This window comes from Vicia villosa, linkage group LG6 (genome assembly GCF_029867415.1).
Source record: "Vicia villosa cultivar HV-30 ecotype Madison, WI linkage group LG6, Vvil1.0, whole genome shotgun sequence".
Lineage (NCBI taxonomy): Eukaryota > Viridiplantae > Streptophyta > Magnoliopsida > Fabales > Fabaceae > Vicia > Vicia villosa.
In genome coordinates, this window is record NC_081185.1 from 139207317 (window position 1) to 139213507 (window position 6191).

The window sequence follows — 6191 nt, forward strand, 5'->3', positions numbered from 1 at the left end:
AAAACGATTACAAAAAAGCGAGACAAATCTCGACACCAAAGAAAATTAATCACCAAATACAACCTATGAAAGGTATAACAAAGGGGATTTGCTAAACTCGTAGAAGTTATAATTGGTTTGATTAATTTTTCCAATAAAAGACCACCTCCAAATAAGCGCCTTGATGCTCCAAACCGTATCAAAAATAGTCCAACAAACGTTCCGATAAATAATCTCGTTCCTAAGCTTCCAAATAGACCAACACGTTGCCAACCAAAAGGTCCCTTGTTTACCCGCTCTCACCTTCTTCCGATTGCCCCTCTTTTATTATTTAGTCATTTAAAAGATTGATTTTTTTATTGACAACGACAGTTGATGGCCGAGGCTAAAGTCAATATTATAAATTAATTTAGTAAAATAAGATTTTAACTAAATTAATAAATTAAAACTAAAAATAATTTAAAATATAATTCATAAAATCAAATTGTAAATTAATAAAACTAAAATCAAAACTTTACGGAACTCAATTATAAAATAAAATTAATATTGTAAGTTAATAAAAATAATATAAAATTTTAGGTAACTTAATAAATAAAATCTTATTGATAAAATAAAACTAAAATTATATGTTAACAAATAAATAAAATAATTTATCAAATAAATATATAATAATAATTAATAGTTATTATTTGTAAAATAAATGTATAAAATTATAAATTAATACAAAAAATAAATTTATATACAAAATTTATAAATAAATAAATTAAAGCCAAGACTTATCAAATTCAAAATTATAAAAAAAAGTCAATATTAAAACTATAACTTATTAATAAGGTAAAATATAAACAAAACTAAAAAAATAAATTTTAACTAATTTAATAACTTCAAACTAAAAAAAAACAAAATTTTATATTAACAAATAAAACAAAATAACTACTAAACTAATAAAATTAAACTAAATTAAATTTAAACTATAAATTAATAATAAAGTAGTAAAAACAAAACTAAAAAAACTCTCTCACTCTCAAACTTAGTCCCTCTTAATCTCACCAATCACTCTCAAACTTAGTCCCTCTTAATCTCACCAACCCTCTATCAGCTCTCAATCTCACGAGTCCTTAGTCCCACTGTCCCAGTACTCATAAAACAAAATCTCTTCAAGCAGAAACGAATTTCCTCGTTAATCTCCCAATATTCATTACTCTTCATTAATCTCCCAATCTCTCCATCGTTGTTATGTGCCGCCGTTGTCACCGTTCTTCCCATCAATTAACTACATTATACCAAATACACAAGATAACAAAAAATTAAACATCAAAAAGAAATACTTACACTACAAGAAAATTGACTTCTCGTGACATTAAAAAACTGTCACTAAAAGTCAATAAACTGTAGGTAGATGTTTATAAGACTTTGAGTGACACCCACCTTTGGCGTCAATTATAAGGGGGTGTTGTGTGACGCCAAATAGACTGTCACAATAACTTTTAGCTACGGCTAATCTTTTTCCTACGGTTGCAACAAGTGTCACTATATATTATGAGTATTTTAAATAATAGGAACTATACCTACGAGTTATTTTCTTTTAGCTGTCACTAAAAGTTCAATAAAAAATTATATCAAAATGTAATAAATTTATAATTTTACTTTTTAATTTAATTGAAGAATATTACTAATATTAAAATTAAATTACTCTTTACAAATATTTTAAAATACATTAAGAACTATGACAAAGTTAAATAACTAAAATTAAACAATTATCTCATTTTCTATTAAATTCAAATATTTCAACATAGAAGTATCATTCAATATACTTAGAATCTTACACAAGAAATTAAATATACGATTTTGACAAAAGAAATCAAATATATTTGTATTTTCAATTTTGAATGGTCTTGTATCTTCACTCTCATGTATCTACAATTTTGAATGGTCTTGTATCTTCACAACCAAGTTTCAAACCTCATCCAACCTGTTAAACACAAACTTTTTTCATCAAACTAATTTTTCACTCATTCATTCAATTCCAAAATTCTATCACCCTTTTTTATGACACAAAATCATCATCCACAATAACCTTACATCACAACAATGAACATGTCAACAAAAAAATCACACAATTAACACAACCTTTCCAAACATACCATTCATTCACATCTTCATCATAAACAACTAGAACTAAAACTAAGAAGAACAAGTACCAACCATAAACTAATCCAGAACAATTCACAATATCATCATAGTTTTTGACATCTCAAAACCACAACGATTTGAATTCGAAAAAAAAAGGAACCCGAATTAGCAATCGCTATTTTCGTTCACAACACAAATTCAAATCATGCCTAAGTCAAAGCAACATCCACAAAATACGAAATGAAAACTTCAAAACAGAAAACACCGAGCCGGAAAATGCAACAAGAATTGAACAGCCGCTTACCACTACTCACGACAACTCGCGGCCAACCTACACCTGTAACTTTCTTTTTCACAACCAATTACACCAATAACAAAAAATGAACATGACCAGAAAATAACAGTTGTCATAATCTTGAGCTACCAGTAAAAGAAATCTATCAAAATAGAGTGCACAATGGTGCAATATCCTAGCAAACAACTAGGTTGCACAATGAGAATTGAAAAAGAAATTCTCATGTCAATGCGTTGATTAACTCAAATTAGTTTTAGAAACAAACTATAACTACAGACAAAATTGAAAACTAAATACAAATAAGTAATAACAATAACAATAATGTAAAGAAGATTACTTGATGACGGGTAGGCGAACAAAACGAATGTCTTGATCAGATTCGCTAAGCTCAGCTGGGGTTAAACATTGGTCCTTGTCACATTAAAACAAAATTATAAGCAAGTAATAACTTAGTCTCTTTAGAAAACATGAACTTTAAAAACTAAATCTTGTTTGTTTATCAATTCAAATACATAAATATCTCCTGATTTCAGTCTAGTTTCATTTGAAAACAAGGACCAACCAGCTGAAAGGATTGCTTGAGATGAATTTGGCAGATATTTCTTCAGCTCTATTTCTACTTGGACAACTCAATGACGTAGTTCTTCCACTAGTCTTCTTAATCTCACCTGCATATATACGTGAAATGTAAAACAGACAAGTGAGTCATGATGCTTGATGTTTTTCAGTTTTCAACACTAGAATTTATTAAATATGCAGCATCATTCATGAAATGAAACTAAGTTAGAGTTAGAAAGAGATACTCAGTTCTTCTTTTAACAAAAAAACCTACATGCAAGAAACAGAAAAGTTAAGTCATTCATTCAAAATCTCCACTGATTCATCATCACTATGGTCAAGGTTTTCATCTTCAACATTAAAAGTGTCATATAAAGAATCATAGTCAATTTCTACTGCATGCTGGCCAAGTATGATTACATTTAACTCTGAAGTTCCTTCTTTATACTTAGTTCCCCTGTACTCCTGACAGAGGCTTCGATTTATCAGAGCATAAACTTACTCTGATATTCTCCCATTGTCAATGAACCAGTTCTAAGAAAAAATTCACACTGATTCCTCTCAAACAACCATTTCCAGTATGAAATAATTTAAGAAAATGTGACAATTCAATACTAATTGCTATCTGGCTATTGCAACTATTTTCAGCTTGCATATAACTCAAAAATAAGAAAACAACATTCCTCCTCTCTTCCATTTTTTCCAAATACATTGCTAAAATGCTTGAGCTAGCTTAAGAATTACTTCACAAAGTTAACACCAATGACTTCTATACTTTGATTCTTATAACTTGCTTCCTAACCCTCATGTGAAAGTTCATAATCATTTGTGGCATAATATATATATATATATATATATATATATATATATATATATATATATATATATATATATATATATATATTTAAAATTACATAGAAACTCACACCCAATAGAATAGTTAGAACAAATATGATAACATTATTCAGTACAAAGATAAACACTATCAAAGATTTTTGTTCATAAACACTATCAAAGATTTTTGTTCACAATTCACATCCTAAACTTTGTTGGTTGTCTACAAAACATCATATCTTAAACTTTAGCTAGTCATTACTAATAGGATATAAATCATATACATTCTAAAAAATGGTTTTGAAGTTAAACTTGTGAACTAATTCCTAACCTTGAATTTCACTTTCATTTTTTATGCATATTTTGAACAGCACGTCAACCTGAAACTAGACTCTAGTTTAGCAATGTTTATTTCCAACAAAGCCTCAAGTTCTTTGAGATGGAAACCTTAGCACCAAAGTATTTCGTTTTTCACAAAAACATTCAACCACAAAAAAGAAGTTTCAATTCATCTCTATGCTAAAGGTTATATAAAATTTTTCCTTTTAATACTCACTTTCTCATCTTGTGTTTATCCATTCCCCCTTTGGGTACAATTGGATAGAGGATATCCCCATTTATGTCATGCCAAATCAAATAGATACATGCCACAAAAACATCATTTTATTCATATTTGCTCCTAATCAAAGTAACGGTTTCTAACTGATAATAAATTTTCTTTAGAGGATTACATTTCTAAAAACAGGATAACAGAAGATATTATTACAAAAAATCTAGACTTTTTAAATTTGACAGTGAAACCAGGCAGAAATTAGCCTCTGTATAATTGAATATTATAAGTCACTTTATTCCTCCTCACCAACACCATTGGAAAGTTGTTTCTTCAAACATTAACACATTTTACCAGAAACTAATGCAACAATATACTGTAATGCATGATGAGACTTATATAAAAAGTAATGCATGATGAGATGACAAAAACCTCTAACAAATAAATATCAAACTCTCCACACAAACTTCAGGGGTGTAATCAAAATTAGTAAATTGAAAAGTGTCGGACACACCGTAACATTATTAAATGCTCGCCGAACATGCCATAACTTTAGTGACCACTTTCCAGACACGACAAAACATTATTAACCGCTTTCCAGGCATCTTTCAAACTTGAAGTAATGGAAAACAATGACCATATCGCTGTTGCATCTCGCTGGAAACATGTGCCTCTCTCATAAAAAGTTATTGAAATAATACTAAACACTTGTCTAAGTCAGGGCGAGTTAATCAGAAAGCTGTAGGTTATCTTCTAGTCCGTTAAATAGGTACAAAACAACTGATAACGAGTTCAATTTAACATTATCGATGTGAGTTCCATTTCAGATACCATAACTAAAAAACAACCCACTTTCCAAGCTATTTTAACATAGATATAAAATCATCAGAATGGAAGGAAGCCTAGTATTCTATCATACACGTTACAAGTTTCCAGTTAATCATATCAAGTACCATAACTATTACTTCATCAGTTTAAAGGTAAGAAACACTATATTTGTCAAGCATAATGAACAATAATTACTTCTTATCGGCAAACTAATGAAAAAACAGTTATCTTCAAAATTGCTATATACCTTAAATTATGAAGTCGCATTCGAGCCTCCAATTTATGCCTAGCGTCTCAGGTAATGGGAATCCGTTGATTGAAGCCATTATAGATTGTTCTGAGTTTGAAGATATGAAACTTCAGATCAGTTTTAGCTCTGCGTCCAAAATTAAATTCCCAATACTTTTTAGATCTGAATACGAAAATGGAATACAATAACACATAAACTTCAGATCAATTAAAAGATTCAATCGTCGATATATACTTAACCTAAGAGAAATTTTGCTTCCTCGTTCTATCGATTGACGATTTTCACATGATGGAATGAAGAGATTGAGTAATTTGCAGTGAGGCGAAAAAAAACGATTTCAGTGGTCGAAGAAGATGAAGTGATTTTTGATTATGAAGATGAAGTTATTTTGATTAGGGTAAAGGCTTAGATGAAGTGATTTTTGATTATGAAGATGAAGTGATTTTGATTAGCGTAAAGGCTTAGATGAAGTGATTTTTGATTATGAAGATGAAGTGAGTTTTGATTAGGGTAAAGGTTTCAATGGAGAACAAATTAATTTTGAGATTATAAAATATAAAAATGAAATTGTTGAATTATCATAGGTTAAATTGCTTTCAGACGAAAAATTAACTTTTGTTAAAAAATTATTTAAATATTTTATTTTGTTTTTATTGAAAATAATAATTTTTTTTATAAATGAAAAAAATTGATTAGTACTTTTTTTGCTGAGTAACAACATGATCTTTATTCAATGACAAATGGTGACAGATTAACCGTAGATA

The 6191-nt window shown here is 28.9% G+C and overlaps 1 long non-coding RNA gene across 1 annotated transcript; it reads right to left on the reverse strand.

Moving 5' to 3' along the window:
• Window positions 1-1693: 1693 nt before the first annotated feature.
• LOC131612534 (uncharacterized) lies at window positions 1694-5880 on the reverse strand. The gene is made up of 5 exons (XR_009287412.1): window positions 5667-5880; window positions 5425-5553; window positions 2970-3075; window positions 2745-2818; window positions 1694-1951 (listed from the first exon to the last, which is right to left on the reverse strand). It is a non-coding gene; the product is annotated as an uncharacterized LOC131612534 (long non-coding RNA).
• Window positions 5881-6191: the final 311 nt, after the last annotated feature.